Source organism: Zalophus californianus, chromosome 5 (genome assembly GCF_009762305.2).
Source record: "Zalophus californianus isolate mZalCal1 chromosome 5, mZalCal1.pri.v2, whole genome shotgun sequence".
In the NCBI taxonomy this organism is placed as follows: Eukaryota; Metazoa; Chordata; class Mammalia; order Carnivora; family Otariidae; genus Zalophus; species Zalophus californianus.
In genome coordinates this window covers 17786453-17800367 of record NC_045599.1, presented here as the reverse complement: position 1 = coordinate 17800367, position 13915 = coordinate 17786453, and the positions used below count along the sequence as shown (strand labels likewise).

At 39.8% G+C, this 13915-nt stretch overlaps 1 protein-coding gene across 8 annotated transcripts in view; it reads right to left on the bottom strand.

Annotated features, from left to right (window-relative positions):
* The window catches only part of SNX24 (sorting nexin 24), a 154928-nt gene that overhangs the window by 78801 nt on the left and 62212 nt on the right, over positions 1 to 13915 (bottom strand). The window contains exon 2 of one of the 8 annotated variants that reach the window (XM_027606584.2): positions 2126 to 2204. The exons of the other annotated variants lie outside the window; for them this stretch is intronic. The gene's annotated coding sequence lies outside the window, so the exon portion shown is untranslated. The remainder of the gene's footprint in view (positions 1 to 2125; positions 2205 to 13915) is intronic. 8 annotated transcript variants of the gene reach the window in all.

The window sequence follows — 13915 nt, the reverse complement described above, 5'->3', positions numbered from 1 at the left end:
ACTTTTTATGTGCAGGCACTGCTCCGAGCTCTTTGCTCATTCATAATAACCACTCATTTAGTTCTCACCACCCCAAATGAAATAGGTAGCATTCCATTTTACAGGTCAGGAAACTGAGGCAAAGATTAAGTAACTTGACCATAGTAGAGCTGCATTTTGAACCCAGCAACCTGGTCCTGAACCTGCCCTTCTAACCCCTGCACAATACTGACTGACTCCCAATGAACAGAGAGAGTTCTTTAGATAGCCCCATTTCTTGGGGGAAATGTTCTGGAGTAAGGACAACACCTTCCATTCATTCCTCCCTGGAGGTTCTGTCCCCTAGATGGGCTTCTCAGGAGCATAAGACACTTGGCAAGGACAGGGCTTGTGGTGTCATGAGGTCTTTACCCTCAACTCTTTGGAGGCTGTGCTCCTTTCAATGGAACCAGACCACCGATCTCTATAAAAAGCATACAACTTTGTAGAGTAGAAGGGTACTTTTTTATATTACCTCCTCCTGTCAGGATCTGTGCCCACACTGCCCCCTCAAACTCCTTATACTGTGGTTCCAAATGTTAGCTTGTATGGTTTTCGCTTAAAAAAAAAAAAAATAGTATGTACTCATCAAAAAACGTTTCAAAAATTCCAAAGACTGTAAACTTAAAAGTATAAGTTTCTTATATAAGAGACTTGTATAAGTCCGTGCCAACTCAAGAAGGATCTTAAATATCCTTTCACGAACTGTCTCCATGCATATAAGCTCTGTATGTACACATGTATACAGAATTTGTTACTTTCTTACACAACTGTAGCCACATCATACAGTCCTAATACCTCACTTCTTCTACAAATTTTTTTACCTTATTTTATTTATTTAGTACATGTTGAACATCTTATCAGCGCATTTTGCAATGCCTAACTCTTTAATGGCTACCTAGTACTACTATGTATAATTGTTACCATACTTTATTTAATCAGGACACTAAGGTAGATATTAAGTCACTGTACTATTTTGTACCATACATATTCATGTATGTTTATATACATATATAAGTATATGTTTATATATGTATGTATATGTGTATGTTTATATAGTTGATGCATGAACAATACAGGGGTTAGGGGTACCAACCCCCCATGCAATCGAAAACCCATGTATAACTTTTGACTCCCCAAAAACTTAACTACCAATAGCCTACAGTTGACTGGAAGCCTTCCTAATAGCATAAACAGTTGATTAACACTATTTATATGTTACATGTATTGTATACTGTATTCTTACAATAAAGTAAGCTGGAGAGAAGAATATGTTAAGAAAATCATAAAGAGGGGCTCCTGGGTGGCTCAGTCGGTTAAGTGTCTGCCTTTGGCTCAGGTCATGATCCCAGAGTCCTGGGATCGAGTCCCGCATCGGGCTCCCTGCTCAGCAGGGAGCCTGCTTCTCCCTCTCCCTCTGCCTGCTGCTCCCCCTGCTTGTGCTCTCTCTGTCAAATAAAATCTTTTTAAAAAAGGAAAAAAATCAAAAAGAACAAATACATTTACAGTACTATACTACATTTATTGAAAAAAATCCACATAGAAGTGGACCCACACAGGGCGCCTGGGTGGCTCAGTTGGTTAAGTGACTGCCTTTGGCTCAGGTCATGATCCTGGAGTTCCGGGATCGAGTCCCGCATCGGGCTCCCTGCTCAGTGGGGAGTCTGCTTCTCCCTCTGACCCTCCCCCCCTCATATGCTCTCTCTCTCTCTCTCTCATTCTCTCTCTCAAATGAATAAATAAAATCTTTAAAAAAAAAAAAAGAAGTGGGCCCACACAGTTCAAATACACACTGTTCCATGGCCAACTGTATATGTTTATGTATTTTATTGTTGCTGTAAATGTAATTACTTACACACACACACGATAAATTACCAAAAACTTTGCCAAATTTACCCCCCACTCAAATCTACAAAGTTACACAACAGCTAACAGGATATGGAATGCCTGGCCCATCCTAACCAACACTTGATATTAGTCACTTTGGAAGCTGATAAGCGAAATGAGAATTAACTGGATGTATTTTAACCAGTGTGTAGAGTGGCGTAAATTTCCATTCCGACTATCTCATATAAAATCACACAGAGGTCCCACCTCCCTGTCTCACCGTCTATTCTTGGAGATGAGGCTTGTCCTCAAAGATTTCCAGAAATCCCTCTGTATAAAGCAAGGAAGGCTTCACGTAACTAAAAAGACAGATTAAGGCTTCCATTTAGGTTTGCTTAAAAAAAAAAAAAAAACCACACACACACACACACATCACAAATTATATTATTCATGTGACTAAATTCTAGCCATAGTCCTGGGAACATTATTAAGTCATTAAATTTAAGTTGAAAAGGAAAACAGATATGTTAAGGACAAGATTTCCATTCCTAAGTGCAGTTTTGATTACATGTTCGAGCCAATTTTTTTCCTTTGTGATAGTATCTCTGCAATTAAACTGGAAGTCCATGATAAAATATTTCAAAATTTGGGTCTACACCCAATTTTCCACGGATATATTTTAAGAAATAAACTTAAGCTAAAGAAGGACTTAACCCATATTCTAAGTTGAATGGCCTCCTGACTTCAGAAGCTCATACTTCACAAAGTTATTCACTTCTAATCAAAGCAAAAACAAAGTTTTTCCTTTAACAGGCTAAAAATATCTAATAAATAATTTAAATGCCTTCCAACTACAGTGGAGATTCTATATACAAGTAAAGCTTGGGGCGCCTGGGTGGCTCAGTCAGTTAAGAATCTGCCTTTGGCTCAGGTCATGACCCCAGCGTCCTTGGGATCGAGTCCCATGTCCATCTTGCTCAGCGGGGAGTCTGCTTCCCCCTCTCCCTGTCTGCCACTCCCCCAGCTTGTGCTCATGCTCTCTCTCTCTGTCAAAAAAATAAATAAAATCTTTTTAAAAAGCACATACAAAATAAATAAATAAATAGATAGATAGATAGATAAATAAAGCAAGCTTAAAGTCCAGTGCTCCAAGTGGTTTGGGTCACAAAACTGTTATGCTGAGAACATGAGACATACACAAAGGACAACTACCAGCTTCAAATATGACTCTTCTTATGTATGTTTTCATACTTGCTCATTTAGAACAACATGCCCCAAATATTAACTCTGGGCTTGAAATCAACTCTGGGCTTGAAATAGTCTCTTTCTTGACTAGGAATAAGCAAGAAAGATAAAATAAAATTTAAAAGGTTGTTATTTCACTTACAAAAAGTTATACCTCTAAAAGACCCATTTACTGTGTGCCTGTTGTGGGCCAGGCTCTTAGCAGGTATGAATTCACATGACAGTTCTTTTTTTTTAAAGACTTTATTTATTTATTTGAGAGAGAGAGAATGAGAGATAGAGAGCACGAGAGGGAAGAGGGTCAGAGGGAGAAGCAGACTCCCTGCCGAGCAGAGAGCCCGATGCGGGACTCAATCCCAGGACTCCAGGATCATGACCTGAGCCAAAGGCAGTCGCTTAACCGACTGAGCCACCCAGGCGCCCCACATGACAGTTCTTTTATGAGGGAAAGATCGTCAGAAACCCTCTAATTATAAATTATTATGATATTCAATGACTAGGTATACAGTTCAATAAAACCAGTGTAAAAATTTAATTTGTTCTTATTCTGAGCCTTAAATCATATTTCCTCTAATCCAAGATGCCACATTGATCAACTGAGAGACATTATTAATTTTATTATATTTGGTTGCAGAGAAACTGCTAATAGCTTTCTTCATGCCTTAGAAAACATGTAAATTTCATGAATTTTAAAATGTTTTTAAGAAAAAGGTAAACTGTTTCAAATAAACCACTGCTTAAGGAAAAAGAACAGTTCTATAAGTAATTGCCACTAGAGAACATCTCTGTAAGAACTGGGCATGAATAAATGTGTTTATTTTTTTAAAATGCTTCTTTGCAAAGAAAATTCATGACATCTTTTAGGGTGACCCCCCCAAATAAGAAAAATCTCTGATGAAAGAACAAAAAATAATAAGAAAACAAACTTAGAACAAGAGTAAATACCAAAGACAAAAGAAATCTAAGTTTCCTAAGCTGGGAAGATCAAAAGTATTTACCGTATCACAGGGAAAAATAAGGTATCTACCTACTCTGGGTTTTTTTTTTTTTTTAATTACAATAATGAAGAAAAAAAAAAAACACTGGCAAAATACAGATAAAAAAAGCAGGAACAAAGATTAAGATGACCCCAAACTTTTTCTCTGCCACCCTAAATGCCTCCCCTACAAAATGTGGACCAGTGTCAGCAAAGTTTTATTAGAGAATTATTTCATAATCATCCAAGTTATTATGCACATGGAAAGGCACAAAAAGGCCACCTTGGCTGTGGGCAAACTCAGAAAATGAATAACCCACACGTACTTTTTTTTTTTTAAGATTTTTAATTTACTTATTTGAGAGAGAGAGCGCACACGCATGGTCCATTCGAGTGGGGAGAGGAGCAGAAGGAGAGGGAGAATCCTTGAGCAGACTCCCTGCTGAGGGACCTGGGGCTTGATCCCAGAACCCTGAGATCATGACCTGAGCCAAAACCAAGAGTTGGCTGCTTACCCAACTGAGCCACCCAGACACCCCAACCCCCCACAAACTTTTTGCAAAAAATTATTGAAGATGTAGAATTATTGTCAATGGATAGATGAAGCACAACAAAGAACTCAAAAATATTTAAAAGTAACATATTTTTATATATTTAATATATATACTTATTTTATATATTTATGCTTTATATAGTTTTAAATATATTTAATATATTTTAATATTTTAAATGTATAATTCATATTTGATATCTAAAATATGATATACAATAAAATAATAAATATATATAAATATATACCAAAGTATATATCAAAAAGTATATTAAAAATAATACAAAAGGCTAGCCATTGTTTTTGTCACCATTAAAGACTATTTTGCGGGGACACGGAAAATGAATACAGAGGCAGGCAACATTATCCAGTGCCTACTCTCAGGAGGAGGCTGAGGACATCCCCCAGTAGGAAGCACACAAGGGTTCCATGATCACATGGACACAGCTTCCTCACAGGCTACTCTGTTGCTCGAGTCTACACAGAAAGCACTTGTGGCTGAAGTATTTGGTACACAGACAAATAAGAGTCTCCAGAAATCCACAGAAAACCTGGTTTGAAATTTTAGTTTCATATGCCTTCAAGGTTTGATGGTAAATGATCTCTAACACAGAATTCCACACCCAGGCAAATTTTCCACAAAGAGAAGGTAAAGTGCTCTTTTCAGATACACAGGAACATTTTACAGATTATGTAGACTCTGATGACATTTTCTTTGAAGTTACTTCTTAAAAATGGAATTTAAAGGAGAAGCCAAAAAACTGTGCCCCTAACCTAGAATGAAAATGCTGGAAAAATCCTAAAATGGCAGCTTGGTAGCCTAAAAAATATTCAAATTAGAGTAAGAAGCCAGAGGGTTCCAAGAAGCATGCCGAAGAAAATTGGTATGATTAATATCAATTATAGATAATAAGCCTCTAGTGATGGTGTCAAGATGTTCACCTCTGTGAAGGAAAAAAATAAAAAGCCGCTTAAAAATTCCAAGAAAACCAACCAAACAAAATGGATACAATTCCAAATACAATTCCAGTATACAATTCCAAATATAAAGCAAAATAAATGTAACAAGATTTGGTACAGCCCAGAGAAGAGTGGCTGTTTGAGATAATGCTGGGAACAGTCTCCACTGAGCAGATTTTGTAATTTATAAGGGGACATTTCATCCTCCACTTGATTACACAAGTGAAAATATCATAAACATACGTACAAACACATATAATATTGGGAACACCAACTATTGTACTCAGTTTTTAGAATCAACCTATACAACATAACACAATTCTTTTCATAGAACAGATTGTAAACATTTTTTTGTCAATATAAAAGGTAATGATGTAACTAGCAGAAAACAGGAGGTGAATGGGGAAAGAAAGCAAATGGGGTACAAATTGTTTTCATCTTATATAACTGGTAGTCAAAGGATACTGCTAAAAATTGGTGAGGGAAGTGCTTCAAGTTACAATGTAATAAAGTCATGATGTTCATTTTTACTGATGAAACTGAAATCAATACATAGTGGGAACTGAGTAGGGAGGGGAGATAATACAGGGGTGTGTAAACTCAGTTTGCATTTCAACGTGGAGGGACACTAAAGATTTTCCAAGACTGAGACATCAAAAAACAGAGCTTTGGATATACTATTTAGAGTCTGGGTGCTTAAAACAAATTAGCAACGATTTAACTAACTTGTGGCTCTAGAAGGTGTTAGATACATGGTGTCTTTCCTTTTACATGTTTATGTAGTATGGGAAGTTTTTCCATGTGTATATACATTGCTTTCAGATATCCTAATAATGACATTGTCTCTGCTAAATGTTTTAGTTTTAAATCTCTCTGGTTATAAAGGGAAAATTTTTTTTGAGTTTAGTGATATTTATAGAATTACAGGTTTTCAGTCTAAACCCTAGTACTGACTAATTTTAGCTGCAGCCGACTGATCATTTGATTATGAAGTCTTCAGTTTTCTTTTCCTCTTAAGCTGTATCTGTATGACACAAATCCAATCAATCACTTCAGGGTGAGGGGAAAAATGCACTCAAATACACCAGGTCATACATGTTGATTGGCTAACATAGTTTTTCATTAGTTTTGATATCATATAACTTTGACTTAGACTTTCTGTAGAAAGTGAATAGTGATGGTTCTTTGCTTACCTGAACTGTCGTGACAATACATCAAATATTATGTTAAACAAGCATTCTGAAAGACAGATGCTTTATAAGCTCTATTATTCTCTCTTATATCCTGCTTTGAAAGAAGGAAAAGAGATAAATTTTATCTGCACTACTTGGGCAAATCTCTAAATATCCTGGAGCCATAATATCTCCATTAATAAAATAAGAATAATAAAAGGATGTCACACTGTATTAGTTTGTGGGATAATAAATTGTGCTTGGTGCTTTCTGAGATGCTTGGAAATGGAAGGAATGATTGCTAATTATGAAGTGGGGCAACAAAGTGTCCAGCAGGAAGCACAGAATGGTCTTCATGAGCATTTGAGGACCGCCTTCTTCACGGGTTGCCTGAGGAAGAGACTTGTGGTTGAAACAGCTTGTCATATATAGAAGAGCAAAAAGAATCCATCATATTTCCCTCAAATTATTTATCTATAAATTGCATCTCCTTATCACAAGCTCATAGCTTCTACAAAAAGAAGCAACTCTTCCATCTGCCTCCAAAATCCTCCACAATCTGCCCCAACCCATCAACCCATCTTGTGTTCCAAAGCTGTCCTGTAGCCAATCACAGACAACTCCATCCTAGGTCCTCCCTAATCGAGGCACCAACTGCACAGAGCATGCTCACCTACCCTAGTGCTTCTACTCACAAGTGAGCCTCTCCAGGCCCAGGAGTCCCATCCTAGGGTCCATCCAGCCTCTACTCCAGAGCCTTCTGCAGCTTTAGGCATCACTGTCTTCCATACCTTCCCCTTAAACAGATCATCTAAATGGCATAATCTTATTATTTAAAGTGCAGTCATATTCTTTAAATTTCAGCCAATGTATTCCTATCAACTATTTCATATTATACGTATTATATGCCCCAAATAAACTGGACTTTTTTTTAGGAGAAAATAATCACCAAGAAGAACCTACAACACTGTTATAAGGAAGCATTTATAATATACACTAATTGAAAAAGCAGGAGAAAATATTTTATCCATACAAAGCTGCTGACTATATAAAATACGCATAACAGATGACAAAGGACATCAGTCAAATGGATGTCTGAGAGACAGAATTACAAATTATTATAATTTTCCCTATAATCTACATTTTTTCATTAGAGCACACATACATTATTCTTACAATTAGAAAAATTTTATCTAAATTGTATCTAATTCTGCCTTCTGAAGTCCTACTGGAGTAAATGTAATAAATGACAATTACTCATTTTTTTTAAATGTTGTCTTTTTTTTTTAAAGATTTTATTTATTTATTTGAGAGAGAGAATGAGAGATATAGAGCACGAGAGGGAAGAGGGTCAGAGGGAGAAGCAGACTCCCCGCTGAGCAGGGAGCCCAAGGCGGGACTCAATCCCAGGACTCCAGGATCATGACCTCAGCCGAAGGCAGTCGCTTAACCAACTGAGCCACCCAGGCGCCCAACAATTACTCATTTTTTAACACAAACATCAAGATCATACAAAATTCATTTATGTAATTCCTCAGATATTTACTGGACATCTTCTATATGCCAAGTACCTTGCTATGCTCTGTATTAATAACAAGAGCAATAGCAGCAACTAACATTTTTTTTAAATGTTGCTCTTTTATTAATTTATTTTTATTTTCAGGAGGCTCCATGCCCAATTCGAGACCCCGAGATTAAGAGTTGCATGCTCTACCGAGCCAGCCAGGTGCCCCTAACATTTTTGAGTGCTTCCTATGTACTGTGCACTAAGGCACTTTCATTTATTAAATGGCTTAACCTATAAGAAACCCTGTGAGGTAGGTACTATTATTATTCCCACTCAAAATGCAAGGAAACCAAACCATGGAGTGGATTTATAAACTCACATAGTCTGGTTCCACAGTCCACCATCAACTAGCTATAGAAACAGTGGCAAGCAAACCCCTCATCCTAGCCTAGTTCAGGTGCCTGAACACTAGAAAGAAAGCAATTAATAAAGTAGCCAAAACAATATATAATTCTTTTTTTTTTAAAGATTTTATTTATTTATTCATGAGAGACAGAGGAGGAGAGAAAGAGAGGGAGAGAGAGAGAGAGAGAGAGAAGCAGAAGGAGAAGAAGGCTCCCAAGGAGCAGGGAGCCCGATGCGGGACTCGATCCCAGGACCCTGGGATCATGACCTGAGCCGAAGGCAGACGCCCAACCATCTGAGTCACCCAGGCGCCCAACAATATATAATTCTGATGTATGATACAAACTATAAAGGCAAGGTATAAAAAGCTCTCTGAGCCGTACTCAATATAAAACATATATTTTTAAAAATCTATGTGCATTAAGGGAAAATAGGATTTACTCTCGGGAATCCGGGAAGCTTTCCTTCAAGAGCTGATGTTTCTGAACAGACCTAGAGTAAAGGTAGGCAAAGAGGAAGGGGACGCACTAGACAGAGCAAGTGCAAAGGCCCTGAAGCAGCAGGTGACAGGAGGGAGCAGCTGAGTGCAGTGCAGCCAGCATGGAAGGTCAGCATCAGTTAGAGGCTGGACAGAAGACAGTGAGCTCCATTCAATGGCTTGACAAGGACAATTACCTAGCATGCGTCAGGCTCCGTTCTAGTCCCTGGAGACGCAACAGTGACAGACCCTAAGATCCCCAACAAAGCTTATTTACATTTAAATGGAAGAGGGACACAGACAATCACAGAGGTAAATGCAGATTGGCTGGTAAGTGCTACCAAGGAAAACAGATCCAGGTAATGAGGACAGAGAGGGCCTGGAGGAGAGTGGGAATGGCTGTTACGCGGGGTGGTCAGGCAAGGTCTTACAGATAAAGTCCTATCTGAGTAGAGAACTTGTATGAGTCTTCTCTTCCTGCTGTACAAACACAACGCTCCATTTCTTCTCTCATATTTGTAGGGGTGAGAAGTCCAGTGTACTTGGCTGGCTTCTCTGCTTCAAGTCTCACGGGGCTAAAATCAAGGTACTGGTGGGGCTGCGTTCCCTTTGGGGGTTCACTGGGAGAAAAGGTTTCCACTTCCTTGTGGCTACAGGACTGGGGTCCCTGTTCCCTTGCTGGCTGTCAGCTGAGTACACAGCTGCCAGCTTCTAGAAGCTGCCTGCATTCTTTGGCTTGTGGCCCCCTTTCTCCATCTTCAAAGCCAGCAACAACAGTCCTTCTCAGGTGTTCTCTGATCTGCTCTTCTGCTGCTGCTTCCACTTTTAAGGACTCACGTGACGATGCTGGGCACAGCCAGATAATGCAAAAACAGGCTCTGTAACCTTAACCACATCTATGATGCCCCTTCTGCACAGAAGGTGACAGGTCTGGGGACCAGGATGCAGACATCCTTGGAGGTCCATTATTCCCTTTCCATAGGCCTGAAGGAAGTGAGAATATCTGGGGGTGGGCAGAGGGGCTCCACGCAAATCCCTGACATGTTTGTGAGCCTGGAGCGATCAGGAGGGAGGAGGGTTAGTTAAAGAGGTCTGAGTAGTGGTGCGGAGAGGTGAGTGAAAGCAGAAACAAGAGGGCAGCCTGGTAACTGAAAGTGGAGTCTGTTTACAAAATGAGGACTCAAATATAACGGTGAGCTCTGGGGTCTGAGCAAGCAGATGGATGGTGGTGCCATGCTGAGCTGGGAAGACTAGGCATCAACCAATCTATGGCAGTTAAAGGGAGCTCATGGTAAGTCCGAGATGCGTGTGAGACACCAAGGGAAGATATGGAGCAGCAATGAATGTAGACCCTGGGTCTCAGAGATATAAATTTGGAAGTCATCAGAGTGTGAATGTAATTTAAAGCCAGAAGACCGGATCTGATCACGTAGGAAGAGATGCTTATTTAGGGGTGTTGAGATCATAATGGGGTTTATGGTTTTAACATTGTAGCAATGAGAAGCCTCTGCTGCATTTTAAAAAGCTTTCCTCTTCCAAATTAAACTTCTCCAGCTCCTAGAGCTGTCCTTCAGATGACCTGTTGTTCCGGTCCTGCACTATGACCATCTTCGGAGAAAACACAGTTTGGCACTGTTTCTTCTAAAATGTTGAATCCAAGATGTAAGGAAATACAGGCATTCCCCAATTAATGAATGGATTGCATCTCCAAAGTCCATAGTTGAAGTGGTATAAATCTCAGCAAGGATTTTCTCATAGAATAAGTCTAAAAGATTCCAACCCATTAAAAAACCCCTAGTTAGCCCATAATCTGCATAAATTACAGTATTAACATTATCATTTCGCCCATCAGATTCGCAGTGTAACACAGTGGTTAAAAGTTCTAGATCTTGGGTGCCTGGGTGGCTCAGTTGTTAAGCGTCTGCCTTCGGCTCAGGTCATGATCCCAGGGTCCTCAAATCAAGCCCCACATCGGGGTCCCTGCTCAGCGGGAAGCCTGCTTCTCCCTCTCCCACTCCCCCTGCTTGTGTTCCCTCTCTCGCTGTGTCTCTCTCTGTCAAATAAATAAATGAAATCTTTAAAATAAATAAATAAATAAAAATAAAAGTTCTAGGTCTTGAATCAAACTGCCTGGGTTTGAATCCTGTGTGTTCTCTTGCTCTCCACTGGGCTCTATTAACACTCCATGATTTGGGGCAAGTTATTTAACATGTCCCAATGTTAAATGTCAAGTTCCTCGGCTACAACACAGAGCTTCTGAAGGTACCTTTCAGACAGGTTTACCATAAGGATGAAATGTGATGATCAATGTAAATAATTTGCCCCACTGTCTGGCATTTAGCAGGAATCCAAACAAGAATGTCACCTGCTGAAGTCATTATCAACATCTAGTCATGGCTGCAACTGTTTCTCTGTCAAAGCGGCCCTTGGCAATCCTCTATCAGATCACACTACTCCCCTGCTGACATGTTTCCAGTGGATTTCCATCACTCCTAGAATTCAGGTCCTTACCCCGCACTACCAGGCCCCACACCCCTCAGCTCCACAGCCCATCCCATTTCTCTAGCACACCCCTCTTCCTCCCCCTGGCCCAGCTGTGCCAACCTCCTTGCTGACTATCAAAGGTATGGAGCACATTCCCAACTCTAGGATCTGAAGTGCTTCTACCTGAAAGCTTTCCCCTCATTTTGTTCAACTGCTGTTCCCAGTCACTTTATCTGAGGGGTCACACTACTCCATCTAAATCAGCGACTCTAGTCCTCCCCATTCTTGATCCCCAGACCTGGCCTTATTTTTCCGCTTTGCACGTACCATGGGTTAGCAGTCTCTCACACACACACACACACACACACACACACACACACACACACACACGCACGCACAATCACACAACGTTGGTTGGTTTATTGTCTGTTCTTCCACTAAATTCCAAGCTCCCTAAGGACAGGCACCTCACCTATTTTGTTCACTGTTAGAGCCCCACTGTCTTCAACAGCACCGGGCAACAGAACAGGCTGAATCTACGATGTAAATGAGGAAGGAAAGAGAGAAAGAACACGTGAGCAAGTAATTAACAGGAGGACAACACACTGGGATGAACATGACTGCACCTCAGGTCAGCTCAGCAGTCTTATTGCAAAAAACGTAAGATGAGTTATTTTTGTTAGGAAGAACAATCAGTAAGTTAGGCATGACAGAGGCAGATTGTGCAGAATAAGATGGTTTCTTATACAGAAAATCTGTTGTAGTTGGTCAAAAGAATACTGTTCATGAGGACCTGAAAGCGATGAAGATAGTTTTGAAATAGAACTCTTTTATTAAAAAGAAACTGGTAGTCTTTTTTTTTCTAGTTTGTATTTCACTTTTTAAGGAAACTATCAGTCTTGGAGTGCCTGGGTGGCTCAGTTGTTAAGCGTCTGCCTTCGGCTCAGGTCATGATCCCAGGATCCTGGGATCGAGCCCCACATCGGGCTCCTTGCTCAGCGGGAAGGAGTTTCTCCCTCTCCCGCTCCCTCTGCTTGTGTTCCTTCTCTCACTGTGTCTCTCTCTGTCAAATAAATAAATAAAATCTTAAAAAAAAATAAAGAGGGGCGCCTGGGTGGCTCAGTCGTTAAGCGTCTGCCTTCGGCTCAGGTCATGATCTCAGGGTCCTGGGATTGAGCCCCACATCAGGCTCCCTGCTCAGCGGGAAGCCTGCTTCTCCCTCTCCTTCTCCCACTGCTTCTGTTCCCTCTCTGTGTCTCTCTCTGTCCAATAAATAAATAAAAAAATCTTAAAAAAAATTAAAAAAAAAATAAAGAAACTCTCAGTCTTAATAATTAGTACCATTTTGTAGAAGCTACACGATATGGCAGATAGACCAATCCAGAGTCAGACACACCTGACATCCAGATCTGCCACTTGCTACTTGTGCTTCCTTACAGATGTGGCTTATCCACTTTGAGCCTTAATCTCCTCATATGTAAAATAAAGAAGATAATACCCACTGTTTGGGGCTGGTGATGGAGTAAATAAATAAGACAAGGTATATAAAGCACTTAGCACCCAGCCTGGCATATGGTTGGTACCCCATACATTCTAGTATCTTCCTGAGTACCATTGGGTTTCTTACAAATCTAAATGGAATCTGAGGCTATTAATTGCCTTTATTTCTCCAACACACCATGAAGTACCATGATGCACTAGGCTTATTTCTTAAAAAAACATATTCTTAACAACAAAAAAGCCATGCAAAAGATCAAAAACTTTAAAGCATTCTCTATATAGATATACATACACACAAGTACATGTACATTTATGTATATAGATAGATATGTAGGCAGATACAATTTTTTTAACCAAAAAGGTGTAAAGAGTAAGCTTGAATGGCTGAGAATTACTGGCCTCATTCATGATAAGTCAGGCTCCATATTTCTATAGGACCAAGAAGATGAGATCCAAGATCCTCCTGTGTTCTCCCAATACTCCCAATACATTTATTAGACCTCAGAAAGGGAAGGCTGCTTGGTTTTGAAATATGGGCAGAGAGCAGGTAGAGAGGGACAAGCTCTATGCCCATGAAAGGATGCAGACCATGTTGTTAATTCTACAACTTAAGATCCTAAAAAGACACCCCGTTGTTCCCGTTGAGGGCAAAGAAGCTTCTTCTGTTCTACTGACAGGTGTTAGAGAGGATCTGTCTGTATTTTTAAAATGCCCACCTACAAGAAGAAAGTAAGCTCTTAAAGACTGTAGAACTCTAAGCCTTCTTTCAAAGCTCAGAATTTCAATCCTTCTT